The sequence below is a fragment of the Crocodylus porosus genome, unplaced genomic scaffold (assembly GCF_001723895.1).
Source record: "Crocodylus porosus isolate Cpor-Errol unplaced genomic scaffold, CroPor_comp1, whole genome shotgun sequence".
Classification (NCBI taxonomy): Eukaryota; Metazoa; Chordata; order Crocodylia; family Crocodylidae; genus Crocodylus; species Crocodylus porosus.
In genome coordinates this window covers 84,288,598-84,304,073 of record NW_017728943.1, presented here as the reverse complement: position 1 = coordinate 84,304,073, position 15,476 = coordinate 84,288,598, and the positions used below count along the sequence as shown (strand labels likewise).

The window sequence follows — 15,476 nt, the reverse complement described above, 5'->3', positions numbered from 1 at the left end:
ACTTTCCTATGATGATTTCTATTTCTACACTAGCTTCTGGATAGTCTTCAAGAGCAGCCCTAAGAAGAATACACTGCAGTAAACCAGCCTTGAGGTTACAAAGGCATGGATGATTATGGCTGGATCAGAATCTGAAAGAAAAGGTCGCAGGCTTCTCACCAGGTGGAGATGGTGAAAGACACTCCTAGCCCTTTCCCTCCAAGTCACAAGGCCTGTCCCCCGACCATCACTTCTGTCTCGTCAGCTGCAGTTGGTTCACCTGCATCCAGTTCCAACTGCAGCCACTGGGAAAGAACTGAGACTGCAGGGCCAGGGTCCGAAAAGAAGGAGATGTAAGAGCTGGGTGTCATTAGCTTCATATACACATTGCACAGAAGGGGCAGTAAGATAATGCTCTGGAGGACCCCACAGAAAAGGTCCCAAAGGGATGACAAACACTCATCCATCACTACCCTCTGGGACCTCCCTGCTAAGAAAGAGCAGAACCATTATCATCCTCTGGAGTGATGCCCATTAGAAGGCAGCTATTGTCATTATGCACGTTGCTGGTGCACCTCTGTGAAAGGTGCATCTTTTCTTTTCCTATGGTGGTGAGACACTGATATTGTTACACAGGTGTCCAGTTTAATGCTGACAAATAGTGCATGCCAGCGAGCTTGTCACTTGTCAGGATGGCAGTCTGACATAAAGGGGCTTTCTGAAATTGTCTTCATTATGGTTTCTCATTGTCTTTTACCACTTTTTCCTTTACCTATCTAGACACATGCCTGAAGCCACAAGGGAATCCTGAGACTGAACGGGTTACTGGTATATTTTCAGTTCCACCATTTAGCACAATGAGTGAACAACTCCCCAGTCAAAGCAAGAACAGCACCAAAATGGCAACGAAGAGATGAAAATGTGTTTGCTTAAATGAGATGAATCTTAAATTATTGGAGGAACCACCGCTTTTCTTTCAAGTGGAGGCTATCTGGTGCCTCTGTAGAGAAAATCAGAAACCTGCTCCTATACAGAAGGATTTCAACCCCAGCACCATATGCTTACTGAAATAGATTAGGCCTAACTCTACATTTGTATAAGGACTGAAGCACTACGGTTTCTTGGTAATTGCTGGCCTAACCTACATAAAGTGGGCAGACAGGAGAGACAAACAAAGTATAAAGCAATGTCAAAAAGTCATATGAGAACCAGGATGTGAAAAATGAGGGGTGTCAGTCAGATCATGCACTTACGGAGAAAGCCCTACTGTAACCAAAGGCTTGGGTATTTAAAAATGCTGCCTTGCTGCACTGCAGGTTGCTAATGGTGGATAAAAATAGCTAGACAGGGGGTGTGTCTAGCTATGTTGCTACTGCGCGCTGGTTACTGGGCATTTATTTAGTGCTTGCTTATACAAGAAAAAAATGAAAATAGCTATGGTTTATTTGGCTTGCTTATACAAGTACTAAATAAATGCACAGTAACCCAAGTTACTGCACAGTAGTCCCAGTGAATGCCTTTTAGATGATGCTACCGTGCAGTAGCCTAATAATACTGTGCGGTAGTATCTTGGCATGGTTTTTGCCACACGATGCTACACAGTAGTATCAGGCTACTGCACAGTCAGTGCCTCACGTAGCTGTGCCTAGGGAATGTAAAGCTTAATAACCTTGTGTGACAGGTGTACCTCTTCGGGGTCCGTCTACTGGTGACCCCACACACCTGTTATGGGCCAACCACCCACCTTCTTACCTGCCATGCATTGTTGTTAATTAATTAGAATATGTTAATTAAGCGGGAGGCTGCCTGTTTTACTGCCCTGATGCAAAGGGGACACTATCTGCGGCTCCTTTGCTCCCCTACACCACAGCCCGAGCCAGATGGTACTCACATAGTTTGGTCTGGGCCTTATTCTACTCTGGCCCCCTTGTCCACCCTGGGCTCTCTGCAGCCCCGTCTTGCTGCCCCCCCTCGCTGGGTCTTCTCGCTGGGCGGGGAACTGCCAGCCTGGCCTCAGCCCTGGGGCTTAAATGTGAACCAGGCCCTGCCCTTTCCTGTCAGCTGACCGCTGGCAGGTATGAGTCACCAGCTAACTCTGGTTGCCCTGGCAACCAGCAGCTGGGGCTTCTCGCTCACTGCTAGGGATCTTTCCTAGCAGTTTCTCCTCTTTAAAAGGAGCAGGGCACCTAAGTGCTCTGCAACACCTTGATACTCTTATTCAGTTGCTCCCTAACCTTCATCAGAGCATCAGTTTTTCTTCTGCAGCAGTCAGCATTATTCACAAAGTCTAGAAAAGCATGCAAGTAAATTTATTGTAAAATATAAGAATCCATCCAGAAGTACAGGTCATAAGAGATACCTAGCCACTGCCACTGACCACAGTTTTTCCACTTTTATTGAAGGCAAACCTTTCACAATTTCTTGCTGCAAGCTGTTACAAAATATATCTTTACAAAGTATTAAGGTAGCCAGCACACAACAATTAAGTATACACAAACTATTTTCTTGCCTGGCTTCTACTTCTTTGGCCATGTAAAAATAGCACTGCTTGGAGAAAGCAAGCATCCTAGCCAAGTCTCAATGTTTGCCTGGCAAAGGTCAAATTGTTATTTGCTAAGTGTCGTCAGTAAGTCTTTCACTCAAAATCATTAAAATAATGTTTCACAGATAAAAAATATTGAGACACTATAGTTATTTTCATTATCTTTCTTAAATTTCCCAGTCCAAGAGCCTCTTCAAAAGTCCTATTTTTGAGAAAAATATTATTTGACAAGCTAGCTGTTCCCTGTTCATTAAAAAGCATGCTGCTTCACCCCTGTACAGCACAGTGCTAATTATGTGCTATAATGTGCAGCATGGGGGTTTATACATATAACTGCATGTCTACATATAAATTGACTCCTCACAGTACACTTTTCACTTGCGCTTTATTTTCTAAAAGGCATCAAGTGGGAGGTTACATTGGTTTTAAAATTAAGTGTCTCGCTCTCTTCAGAATGATCCACTGTTGGGATGCATTTTGTTTTCTTTGAAGAGAAAGATGATTTTCTAATATTTTTAGATGCATCATACCCATATGGAGTGAGCTCATTGGCAGGGGAAGGAAGAAAAAAGGAAGGAAGGGAGATAATCTGCTTATATGGTACTTCTCTGGACCACCACCCAAAATTAAATTCCCTGGGTACACACAGAAGACACACAACATATATGTTATCATTACACACACACACACACACACACACACACACACACACACACACATACACACACCCCCCCTCTGCTCTGATGCAACAGTGAAAGGACTTTCAGTTTTTCCACTGTGGAGTTTATAATAAGCCACTCTATTTCCACAGGCTAAAACTTAAAAACATTTTTTGTCTGGCAGATGTTATGTTTTCTTAAAGATTTAATCAAAATTGATTTACTGAAGTTTTTTTTTTTTGGCTGGTGGGTGCTGTTTTGCACTGTTCAAACTAAATAAAAAGCATTTCTTGGCCACTTTTGTATGTAAAACCCCACAACTTAAAGCAACACAGTTACCACTATTTTAAAAATGAGTTGGCATACATGGGCAATATTAAGTTTCTTACAATCCTTAATGCTCACTGGGTTTGATGATCTGGAATATGGATAATTCACAACCATCCTCATGCTTTTGAAAGAGTTTAAAGTGTTCAGATTTACCTACAGACAGACAAATTATACATAAGACCTATAAAGAGTTATTCTTTATCCACTATGTGTTACTGAAGCACAGCTGGCTCACACCAGGTACTTTTTTAGTACACAGAATGGTTCAGAGCAATAACCGCAAGGAAAGAACCACGTACATCTTATTTCCAGGCTGTAAATACACATAAAGATAGAATAACTCCTTTTTATATTACACTCTTTGCCAGTCTCAGAAAAAACCCAAACATTACCTTTGTTATTTCAATTAGTTTCTCACTCAATTAAATATTATTTTGAAATATTATTTTTTCCACAGTTGGGCAGTCTAATGACTCTTTAATTACTGTATTTAGAACTGTCCCAAAGAATGTGAGGCAGTTTTGGAGGCCTGTAGAAGATGGGACCAGGGAGACCAAATGAAATGATTGCTTCATTACCATTAATAGCAAAACTTCTACTGGAGCAAGTGCTTCCATTGCTGAAACATCTGGCATTTAAAACTGTGGCATAAAGAACCACAGTTTATGGTTCTTTATGTCAGCGGCATAAAGAGCCACAAATGTTATGGCATGGCTTGTTGATATTGCTGGAAACATATTAAAGAAAGACAATAGTCTTCAGGTTGGTGGCTGACCTGAACCTTTCTCATGTGCTTAGCTTTGGATGTTTGAACCTTGCTCTATTTCAACTCAGTAGAGAGAGTTAGTTAGCCATGTTAGTCTGAAGTCAGGCAGAATACAAGGTAGAATTGTACCTCAAAGATTAAATCATACTTGCTTAAGCTCTCACATGCAATCGCTTACTTCATCTGATGCTATGAAGGGCTGCTGGGAGCAGACCTGACATCTTGGAAGTTACCCTGAGGGCAATGTAAAGGGCAGGGGAGGAAGTATTGTGAACTCAGTTCTAGAAGAACACATGCTTATTCTCCCTTGGACCCTAGCAAGTGAATTATTTAGAAGTGGAGAACTGAGACGGACCATGATGCTTTCTCTTTTTAATCAAAATCAATTGCAAGGAAGAAAGATACTTGGGACAAGGCACCATCCCTGAGATCCTACTGTTTTATGCTATCTTGGAAGATTAGAAACCTTCGGGATCGATTTTTAAGATGAACTTCACATTCCTGAAGGTCATGTGTTTTTAAAAGCCAGCTTCCCCAATTATTGTCTATCACGCACCAGGGAGTCTAAAGAGGAGGACTGTTCCTTGGCTTCAGAGAATGAAGAGAATTTAGGCATGACTTCTTCCTATATGCTTATTTTCTTTCTCCTGTTTGAGACAGAGACCCAAGAAATCATCAAATCTCTTATTAACTTCATTAATGCCAGAGGGCAGCATGTCAGCCACATATCTGTACTACCAACAAAGATGGGAAAAATCAGGAGTGCTCACTTTCAGGAACCTTGGCATTAATGGAGAGAACAGGACTATCACTTTCTTCTCTCTCAAGATCCCTTCTATACCAGATGAAATGGCAGAGTGCTTTCAGGAGGACATTCAGGATACTAAGATCTGTTACTGTCAGAGTCACCCATGCATTACTGCTGCTACTGTCAGAGAAGCTGGCAGCCAACAAACTCATGGAAAAGGGGAATAGACCCTGGCTTTCTGTTAGAGATTTTGTGCCTATATAAGAAAAACAAAAGGTCCAGGAGTAGCCAAATTTAGCGATATAAGTTAAAATATTAACATGCTAGGGGATATTATGTTTTTTTGGTTGTTATTGTTTTAAATGAAATGGAAACAGTGTCTGTTAACATTCTTTTTCAAATACTAGGTAATGGGTACTAAGGCAACAAAACCATTCCATTTGAAAATTCAGTGCAGAAGTGATTTGCATCTTTAAAGAATTTTCTCCCCCTCATGCCTCCTTTGTAATAGCTAACTACACACAATAAAGATGCATCTTCCATAAATTTAAAACAAATCCAATTTCAGCAAATTGTCATGTGACCCACTTAAATATCCTTAGAGGATTTTTTTTTTCAAACTGAAGTAAATCAATATGAAGTGAAATCATGTAAATGTGTAATGCTTTGGGACTCCTGGCAGAAATTAAGGAACTGGACAGCCGCCTGGTTTTAAACCAACAAGCTTCCAAACCAAATACTCTCACTTTTGCCAGCCTATGAGTTGAGAAAATGCCATAGTCTGCATATGTATTTACCTATTTATTTGACTAAACTCCCCAGGCTTTTACTTACCACTGAATAAGGGGAAGAGGCTTACAGACTATAGGCAAAGTAACTAAGTCAGCCCTGACATAGGTCCACTGAAATCAGTCAATGTAACCACCAGTGAATCTGTTACACAGTATAAATTTTGCAAATATAAAAAACAAAACATTTTAAATTTTAACATCACAGTTGTTGTACTGGTCTGCTCTGACTGTTGCACATCAGTCCTGTAAGGCCATGCAGCCAAAACAGACATCTTAATGAGATACTTGGCCAGATTTATAGCTGCTTTGCTTCACTGGAGTGCTGAAAAACTATGAAAAAGCACCATGTACTGTGTGCTTATCTTCCAAAGAACATAACAAGAATACTTGTATAAGAATACAATACTAGTATAATCAATCATAAACCAAAATCATTTGTGTAAAAATATATATTTTTTTACTGCTCTGAGGGGCCAAAGAGTTTTCATACAGACATTCAGCTTCTCCTGGGAGAGTTGCTGCTCCTCTAGTAGAAACCATGAGTGTACAGCTGTTCAGGAGTTTTCTCCCACAGCAGTGGCCACTCCCAGAGAAAAAACTACCCAGGTACAACAAAGGTTACATTCCTCCTAGGAGAAACTCTCCTGGGAGAATAAGTGTCTATATGTATTCCCTTCTGAGAGAAGCTACAGTTTAGTCCTCCAGCATCCCAGGGTACTATGCTTTCACCCCTAACCCCATGGCAGATATTGCTCTCAGGAGCTTCCGAGGCCCAGCCAGTTGATATATGGGGACACTGGCCCCTGTGCCAGCTGGACTGCTAGAGTAGCCCCTGTACCCTCTACCCACTGCAGCAGCCTGGCAGCAAGGGATGCTGCCTGGCTGTGTCCTGCTGCCAGCTGGGACAGCATCTTCCCCTTGGACCTGCAGCCACACATCTGCATGCCTGCCAGACCTGGATGGGGACCACACAGCAACCTGGGCTGTGGCATGGGCCCTGTAGCAGAGCTGTCTGCACCTCTTGGCCAGCTGCCAGTGGGCGGTGGCTGCACAGTTGGCCTTTGTGCAGCACTGCTCCCTTGCCCTGACATCTGGCCAGCTATTGCCTGGAAGATGTGCTCATTGTGGTGGAATGCTTTAAACTGTCAAAGCATGTTTTCCTGGCCTGAAATGGCCAGGAGGTCTGCCACCTCACTGGCCCTCCAGCTGGGTCCCCAGTGCCAGCCCTGGGCAGGCTCCTCTGCCTGAGTCCTGCCACTTGCTTCACTAGCAAAGATCCTGGTGGTCCTGGTTTAAAAATTTCAAATCCTTTGATAAAAAAATCCCCAAAATCACTCATTAAAATACCAAAATATCCATGTTCTTCCATGATTAAAATGAAATGGCACTATATATATATATATACACAGAGAGGGAGAGAGAGATATCAGTTGGGCAATGTTTTATTAATACATTTAAAGCAATTTGGAAGCCTACCAGTGCCTCTGTCATCATCATCATCATCAAATAAATTCTAAATACCTATATGCTTTGGTGTTTACTTTTTTTTTTTTATCATAGAAAAAAAAATCAGAGCTGGCCCTGACCCCTTCACTAGCCAAGATGTGGGGACAGCTGCCTCTGCAGTCACAGCTCCTGCCAGCAGGTTCGTGTCTGGTAGCTGGGCACCCAGGGTGTGAGATATGGGGTGGGATGTGGGGTTTGCAGGAGGGAGGTAGGAAGGAGTGTGGGGGTGGGGTTCTTGGGTGTGTGTTTGTGTGTGGAGGGGGTTCATGGGTGAGTGTGTGGGGGTGTAGGTATAGGAGGATGTGGGGTGTGTGGGTTGTGTGCGGATGTGAGTTATGTGGGAGGGTCTGGGGGTGTATGGAGTTCCTGGGGGGGTTGTGGTTGTGTAGTTTGTGGGGGAGGCTTGGGGGGGCAGCCACACACCTGCCCCTCCCCTCCTCCAGTGCACAGCCCCCAGATGCTGGCAGCAGCGGTCAGCTGGGAAGTCGTGGCATTCATGGCCCATTGCAGGCACAGCCCTGCAGTGGCGCAGCACCACCTGGCCCAGGGTCTGCACATGGCAAATGGAGCCATCCTGACCTGGCCTGGCCTGGCTTGCCCTGCTTCCATCCTGGTCCTCTCCAAAGGCGCACAGCTCCTACCACCACCTGTTGCTCCTGTACAAAGGCACATGCTAGCAGGGTGGGCCGGGCCAGTTGCATTCACCATGTGCAGACTCCAAGTCAGATGGCACAGTATGGCATGGCCATGGGGCTGTGCCTTCAGCGAGTCATGAATGCCATGACAGCTTGGCTGGCTGCTACTGCCAGTGCCCAGGGGTTATGCGCCACATGGGATGGGCATGTGGTAGTTCCCTTCTAATCCCCCCATAAATGGTCGAACCCAGAGGGTAGTAATTGATGGAAGTCACTCATCATGGTGTCCTGTGACCAGCCTTGGGGGTCCCCCAAGGCTCTGCCCTTGGACCCATATTGTTCAACATCTTCATTAATGATGTGGACATTGGGAGTCAGAAGTGGACTGGCCAAGTTCGCCGATGACACCAAACTTTGGGGCAAAGCATCCATACCAGAAGACAGGTGGGTGATCCAGGCTGACCTGGACAGGCTCAGCAAATGGGCAGACGAGAACCTGATGGTGTTTAACACCGAAAAATGCAAGGTTCTCCACCTTGGGAAGAAAAACCTGCAGCATCCTTACAGGCTCTGCAGTGCTACGCTGGCTAGCACCACAGAAGAAAGAGACTTGGGAGGCATCATTGACCACAAGATGAACATGAGCCTGCAATGTGATGCTGCGGCTAGTAAAGCGAGCAAAATGCTGGCTTGCATCCATAGATGCTTCTCAAGCAAATCCTGGGACATCATTCTCCCCTTGTATTCGGCCTTGGTGAGGCCGCAGCTGGAGTACTGCGTCCAGTTTTGGGCTCCACATTTCAAAAAGGATGTGGAGAAGCTTGAGAGAGTCCAGAGGAGAGCCACACACATATCAGAGGTCAGGAAAGTAGATCTTACGATGACAGGCTGAGAGCCATGGGGCTCTTTAGCCTGGAAAAGCGCAGGCTCAGGGGTGATCTGATGGCCACCTATAAGTTTATCGGGGTGACCACCAGTATCTGGGGGAACGTTTGTTCACCAGAGCACCCCAAGGAATGACGAGGTCGAACAGTCATAAACTACTACAAGACCATTTCAGGCTGGACATAAGGAAGAATTTCTTTACTGTCCAAGCCCCCAAGGTCTGGAATAGCCTCCCATCAGAGGTGGTTCAAGCACCTACACTGAACACCTTCAAGAGCAAACTGGATGCTTATCTTGCTGGGACCCTCTGACCCCAGCTGACTTCCTGCCCTTTGGGCAGGGGGCGGGACTCAATGATCTTCCAAGGTCCCATCCAGCCCTAATGTCTATGAAATCTATTAAATAAACCCCATAACACTGCCCAAAACCCCACGCCAGAAACCACACAGCACCCCCAGATCCTTACTTACCTGGGACAGTGCCTGGGTCAATTCACTGCTGCAGCCTTGCTGCGCTCCTATTTCCCCCAGCATGCTAGACAGCATGTTGGAGCAGCAGGGGCACAGGACAGCCATAGAGATACCCTGGCAGGTGCTAGCACCGTTCTATGGAGCAACCAGCCTCCAGCTGCTTTAGGGTGCCTTGTGCTGCTTCCCCCCCATGTTTTTTTTTATACAGGGATTTCCCACTATCAAATTTAGGGAACATTTTTTCATTCCTAGCATGCCTCTTCCGGCATCTCAAACTCCTTTGAGATGCTGAAACAAGCATGTGCTCCCTTGTCTGGACACAGCCTATTGCTCCAGCTCAGTAGGGAGCAGAACCTGCCCCCTTCAAAAACCCTACATTATTCTGCAAGGAGACACAGGCTGACCCTGAGCAGTCTGGGTCAGCCAATCAGGGCTTCCCTGTGCACTGCTGCCATCTGTTTCCAGGTAGATGGACAGAGCTTATAGAGCATATTAAAATGTGTGCACAAGAGCCCTCTGGTTGTGCAGCATCAGTACTGCAAGCTCTCTGTTCTTCAGGGGCTCAGCAGTCAAATGCCTGTTCAGGACTCCACCGGTAAGTTTTTCTATCATGAAAACAAACCTGGGGTGATTCTCCCATGTAGGTCTTGCTCTTAAAGCCATACAAAAGAAGAAGATTCTCCCAGATCATTTGAACATGTGTACACAGCCATTGTCACAACATGAAAATAAAGAAGTTGAAAATTAAATGATCTGAAATGTACATTTTTTACTCTTGGAGTCATAAGCATAAATCTCTCAAATTCTCTTTCAATGCAGCGCAAGCATATGTCAATTAAAAAGGATGGAGTTAGGAAAAACAGAGTCAGAAGACATCTTACAAGCAACATTTGGCTTGTACTCATACCTATAAGACTCACATTATCTCACTTCCCACTGATCTTTAGTTATACTTACATTCTGAAAGGTCATTGAAAAAGTAACTCTGCATGTGCAACTCTTAACAAAACTGCTGCTGCCGATGATGATGTGTGAGCCAGAACAGAATCCAACTCACTTACATACAACTCTGTTGTATCTGCAGTGGTAACAAGTAAAATGGAACAAAAACTGATTTTTGGTCAGTGAAGTGAGTTGCTATTACTGAATACACCCACAGACAGCCAGGTCCTCAAGCTGATATAAATCAGTATAGCCCCACTTAAGTCAAGGGAACTAAACTGAATATCTGGCTCAGAGAGCACAAATGCTGTGTAAGAAGCTGGCATAAGCACATAAATGCCTTTCACAGTAGACCCACATTTAAAGTACAGAAAACAAGAAGTGGTATTCAGAACCAAAATCTAACCTCACAGCTGGCTGAACAACCCCGCAACTCCATGTGACTTTGCTGAAGCTGTGTACAGGTGTTTGAGTGTAAAATTCAGGCATCAAAAATCCTCACCATGTGACTTCATTTTGTATTACATTTGCATTTTGAAACAACTTAACTGGGAAAACAATATGATAAGAGGCAAAGGAAACTCTCATTCAAAAAATAAACTAAAAATAAAATTGCAACACTGGAAACACTGAATTTTATGACTACATTTTCTTAGTCCACTGATAATTTGTTCAGTTTGCTGGCCAGAAAAGTACCGCTATAAGATAATGATAGAGTCCCGTAACCCTACATAATAGTGAAAGGAAACTCTGTGGCCATAGAAAGTACATCTTTATGCGATCTGTAGTTAGCTTGTCAAATTCATTGCCACAGGAGTTTGTGGTAGCAGACAGCATAGCCATGTTCAAAAAGGGACTGAATACATTCATGGATGATAGATCTATTAATGGCTATTGAACAGAATGGTTGGAGATGCTTCCTCTGGCATCACTAAACCAGTAACTGTGGATGCCAAGATGGGTATTGAATAGGGGATAGATCACTCTCTCTATATATATGGTTCAATGCTCTCCCTGTATAGCATCTACTTCTGCCACTCTCAGAGACAGGATACTGGGCTACATGGACCATTGGTCTGACCTAGTATGGCACTTACGTTATGTTCTAAAATACATAGGATGCATTTTTAAAAAGGCCCAGCCCTGCGATGTGTTGATGGCAATTCCAGGCAGTGGACCTACCACTCAATAAAAAATAACTAGTTAGCTGTTGCAAGCATGCAATATGCATGTGTAGCAATCTATTTAGTCAGTAAGATTTGCTGCTGAAAAGTAAACTAAAAAATGCCACTGAAGAAAAAAGGAGATAGAAAGAATGGCTATAACAAGTTTGAACCAAGTGAGAAACTGTCAGTGCTAAACAGAACCATAAAACTTATTCAGTGGAGATTCACCTTGAAAAAGGGGCAGCATGTTGTGCAGCATCAGTGTTACAGATAAAACAACAGATGTTGAAAACCACTATCAGTCTTCAGCATCGAAGACCTAAGAATTGTAGAACTGTCATGTTATTCACATTCAGATCCTTAACTAAGGAAGGAGAGTTTGAAACAAAATCTCTTCTACAAGACTGCATTTTTTTAGAAACTGCAAACATGAAAACAGTGAGTCTAGTGTGATGGAAAGATTTCAGAAACTTGGTATGCATGACAAAAGCATGACAACAAAGTCATGAAGCACTGTTTCAGACAGCAATGCACATAACTACACAGCATATTTGATCAGTTTAGTTGATGGCATATGGAGAAAAGCATTTGTAAACATTAATAAATTTTACAGTCAAATAAACAAAAATGTGTTAATCAAGAAAGCTCTTACTGATGCAACAAGAAATTGAAACTTTCATGCACGATGCTATGAACTTTGATCAACCTGTCACAATTATTTTTAGAGCACACTGAGAAGGTGCGTCTACATGAGATGCTTAATTAGCCCATTGGACTGTGCTTTAGGGCAGCTGGCAAAAACTGTACTAATGTGCAGTAGATCAGTCCAATGGGCATTAAGTGTCACATAAAAAGTGTTCATCTGTGCTAATGAGCAGTAGTGCTGATTATGGCATATTAAGCTTAGTAGCTGTTGTAACAGGTACTAAGCTTAATGTGCCGTAATTACAGCATATTAATGAATGTGTAGGCACACGCAGAGGGGCTATTTTTATTTTTTTTTAAACATAAAGACACCAGGCTTGAAATCAAGGATGCCAACCTTGCTATATAAAAATGTTACATAATCAAAGAAAACTCTAATTGCAAATGTCACCATCCTCTGTTGCATAAAATAAATTAGTAATAAATTAATACTCAATTTGCTAGTAGGCAGTTATTGGAACTTTATATGTATAAGCACTGGTCAGGATCTTAGTAACAAGTTACTCATTATTTAGAAACTCTTAATTATGTTGATGTATGAAAACTGGAGCATTTAGCAAACTTTCCATGAATTGTTTTTTCCCTTCCCTTGTGCAATTTCTGCCATGGAGCTTACTAAGAATATGGCATAAGACAGGCAGGGGAGCACCTTAGAGACTAACAAGTCCACGGATGCGCAAGTTCCACCCCACAGGCCAAATGTAGCCTGCAGAGTCTTAGCATCTGGCCTGTGGGGCTCCTCCTATGTTAGGAAATTTGGTGGCAGAAAAGCAATTGCCATTAATATGGCCACCCTCTCCACCCCACCCAATTCCCAAATCTCAAGCCCCGCATAGCCTGTCAGAGCTGGACTGCTCCCCTTACCCCTCTGCAGGGAAGGTCACTCCCCTTTTCCCATGGGGCTGAGCAACACCCTTTTCCCCTGAAGGGCTAGCTTGGGACTGGCTGCCTCTCATCCCTCTCCATGTGGCTGAACGGTGCCCATCACATCCACCCCAGACATCAGATGGGGACCAATGGTTGGATTTGGCCCATGGGCCGATAGGACACTGTCCATCCAGTCCATGGGGTGAAAAGGTGGAGCACCACTGAACTAGTACAGTAAAAGCTTTGTTATCTGGCATGAGTGGGGTAAGGACGGTGCCGGTTATCTAAAAAATCTGCTTATCTGAGAGTTATACCTATCAAAGAAGACAGTACCACACTTGTAGTGTAAATTTTCAAAGAATCAGTGTACAATACATGATAGTATAATATACTGTATAAAGAATAAAACAGTATACAAGTACTCACCGATCAAGTAGTAGTAAAGCAGCACTGGAATGAAGAGAAATCCTGAGGCAGTAATATACAGTACAGTACACTAAAGTTACATGTAGTACACTATTGGCAGAACATGGCATACACCTAGATTACTGAAAAGTACTGTACACTTAATACTACACTTATAACTAAAACTATTTACATTACTGTACTGTACATAATTTACTGCCTCTTTGGACATTCAAGAGGCACTTGGGGATCTTGCAGTGCCTCAAAGTCATCAACATAAATTGTAGATATAGAAGGTTATGGTGATGGGACTGATTCTGTATTGGCTTTATGACAAGCCCTGGAAGCTTTTTTTAATAAATCCCTGATACCAGCTTGCCTTTTTTGCATGAAATTAGAGTGAATAATGTGTAACTGCATAACCTCCTGTGCAGAATAACAACTTTGCCTTTCAGCAAATTTAATGAAGTTGTCAAGACAGGAAGCAGCATTAGCCCAAGATATTTTCTCCTCTTCACCAAAGTCGTCTTCTTCAGAATCTTTTTCAGTGACTGCAGACTTTTCAGGATTCACAACACTCTCTATTATTTCTGCATCACTAAAAACATGTGTAACTTAAAATTCCTTGTCAGCTTTGACCCACTCTTCTATCTCACTTTAAGTTTGTTGACTGGGTTTGTAGCAGGAGCATCCTTCACCACTTCAAGAATTTCAGCTATTGTATTTTTTCTATGTCTCACATTAAAACCTTCAAAGTCTTCTTCAGCAGAAGACCCTTCTGCAAACAAAACACAAGGCTACAATTTTCCCCAAGTCCTCCTTAATGTTTCACTTTTTACAGAATTCCAGGCACAAGCCACATTAAAAATTGTATCTTTTATGTTATAAAGAGATTGAAAGTTCTGGATAGTGCCTTCATGATAGATGAACTTCCTCAGAAAATCTCTTTGGTAATACCACTTCATATTCTGGATAATGCCCTGGTCCACTTGTTGAATTAGTGAAGTAACATTGGCAGGCAGGAAGATTTAATAGATTTCATAGACATTAGGGCTGGAAGGGACATCATAAGATCATCAGGTCCAGCCCCCCTGTTCAAGGGGCAGGAAGTCAGCTAGGGTCAAAGGATCCCAAGCAAGATAAGCATCCAAATATTCTTTAAGATAAGCATCCAAATGTTTTTTAAAAGTGTCCAGAGTTGGGGGGGAGGGGATGGGGGAGTCTGTTCCAGCCCTTGGGGGCTCATACAGTAAAGAAGTTTTTCCTTATGTCCAGTGGTCTTACAGGAGTTTGGGACCATTTGACCTTGTCATCCCTTGGGTCAGTCTGGTGAACAGGAGTTCCCCCAGATCCTTATGCATATCCCTTAATGTACTTATAGGCTGCCACCAAATCACCCTTGGGCCTGCACTTCTCCAGATTGAAGAGATCCATAGCTCACAGCCTCTATATTACCTGACACTAACTCACATTCAGGAGGGTGAGCTTGACAACTGTCTAATAGCAGAATAGCTTTGCTATCTTCACGTTTTCCAATTTTTCTAAAATGTTCTTTCACTCAAGATACAAAAACCATGATAAAGCCAGTCATAAAAAAATCTTTGTCCATCCATGCATTAGTTTGGGCTTTGTAAACAACAGGTAAACGTATAATACCCTTAAAAGTTCTAGGATGATTAAATTTTCCAACCACCAATAGGTTTACTTTATGTATGCCTCCTGCATTAGCACATGTAAGCACATTTATTTGGTCTTTATTCTGCTTGAAACCAGAAGCACTAGACTCACCACCACTAGCAAGGGTAGAATTTGGCAAACATCGCCAAAATAGGCTAGTTTCGTTTGTGCTGTAGATTCGGTCAGGGGATAGATCATGCTCAGCAACTAATTTGTTTAAAAAAAAAATCGTAATATTTTTCAGCAGCTTCATGGTCAGCTGATTTTACTTCACCAGACACATCTAGCCTTCTAATGCCATGACAAAATTTAAAACATGAAAGCCATCCAGCCAAAAATGTGTAGGGTTCATAGTTTCATAGTTTCTAGGGTCGGAAGGGACCTGAGCAAATCATCTAGTCCG

General features: G+C 42.9%; 1 protein-coding gene across 2 annotated transcripts in view; it reads right to left on the bottom strand.

Annotated features, from left to right (window-relative positions):
- Positions 1 to 15,476, bottom strand: part of RMDN2 (regulator of microtubule dynamics 2) — a 68,636-nt gene that overhangs the window by 20,340 nt on the left and 32,820 nt on the right. The gene's annotated exons all lie outside the window — the stretch shown is intronic.